Source organism: Otolemur garnettii, unplaced genomic scaffold, assembly GCF_000181295.1.
Source record: "Otolemur garnettii isolate 467f Iridium unplaced genomic scaffold, OtoGar3 scaffold00018, whole genome shotgun sequence".
NCBI lineage: Eukaryota > Metazoa > Chordata > Mammalia > Primates > Galagidae > Otolemur > Otolemur garnettii.
The window spans coordinates 24,739,712-24,741,370 of NW_003852413.1; positions in this window are offsets into that span (position 1 = coordinate 24,739,712).

The following is a 1,659-nucleotide window of genomic DNA, read 5'->3' on the forward strand; positions in this document are numbered from 1 at the left end:
GTCCATCCCCTTTCCATCAGTGCTCATCAACAGCCCCTACCCCAGTCTGTGCCAGGCCTCCTCTCCAGCAAAAGATCCTCCTTTAAAAATGGGGGCCCACTGTGCTCATGTCTCTAAAATTCTAACCCCTAAACATTCCCCTCTCTATAGGGCTCCACCCCCTTGCTCACCCCAAAGTGATGACATTGCTGTTACCTTGGTAACAGATGCTTTGTGGGTGGGTAGGGGAATGGACCCGAGAAAGAAAGCGGTGGCTTCAGGACACTATCAGAGGCATGAGGGGGCGGTGTAGACAAACTGGCATAGAGTTAGGGAGGGGCAGCCAAGGGCTATGACACCCCACCCCCACCCTGCCATGAGTACTGTCAGCTCTGTGCCCCCAGACTCAAGGCAAAAAGAAGCAGATAAGGGGGAGATTTTTTCCTGGAGAGAGAGATTTCCTTACTGAGGAGAAGGAAACATCTCCAACCCCACTGTCTCCTCACAGAAGAACAGGTCTCCCAGAAACCCTGGGCTTTGTGATAGGGGAGGGGTGAGATATGAGGGATTGCATACACTGAGCCATGTTGTTCCTTTCCAGGCAGCCTGGGGCACAGAGTGAGGGAACAGCTCACATAGGCCATGTTAAGGACAGTGCCACAGGCATTGAGAGAACGGCTCTATGCCAGTGTCCCAAGCTCCAGGGCCCAATGGCATAGGGCATCAAGGGGAGGGATCTACTCCAGACCCTGGGGACCTGGCTGTCCCAGATGCCACAACCGGGAAGTGTGTCAGCCACTTGCATAAGAGCCTTCTGTATTTCCATCAAATCATGGTTACTGTTGCCTGCCATGAGCCTTAGCTCATCTGAGTGGTGTCTGCCTCTGGGGCCTTCAGGTGGGTTTGCTGGCAGGAGTTGGGAAGTCTAGGGAAAGGCCAGACTTCTCTGTGCCCTCTGTATCCTGGCCCTGCTGAGCCTGGGCCTCTTCTCTCCAGATGGGAGATGGGGACCCAAGCTCATCTCCCAACCATGATGGACTTTCCCACTCTAGAAGCTCTGATTCTAGAGCTGGAGGAAAAGGCCAGAGATTCCTGTTTTCAACTTGGGCTGTCCTCGGTGACTCATGGGATGAAGGAGAGGCCATAGACAGGAGGGGCTTGGACTGGAGGTATTTATGATAGAAAATGTGTCAGTCTTTATGGCAGGAGAAGCAACTTGTCATGTCAGAGAATCTCAACCATTCGGGGTAGAAGGCCCTTGATGGTCAAACAAGGCAGTGATTTGCAATCTTTTGGGATGTTCAGATTCTCTGAGGAGCAGATGAGAGCTCTGGACTCTCCCTGAGAAAATGGTTTTCTTTTGGGGGGAGCAGGGGGACAGAGTCTTACTTTGTCCTGCTTGGTAGTATGCTGTGGCCTCTTAGCTCATAGCAACTTCAAAACCTCAAACTTTTAGGCCAGGCATGGTAGCTCATGCCTGTAATCCTAGCACTCTGGGATGCCAAGGCAGGTGGATTGCTTAAGCTCACAAGTTCCAGATCAGCCTGAGCAAAAAGCGAGATCCCATCTCTACTAAAAAAAAATAGAAAAACTGAGTAAGAGGATCACTTGAGCCCAAGAGTTGGAGTTTGCTGTGAGCTAGGATGCCATGAGACTCTATCCAGGACAACAACTTGAGAC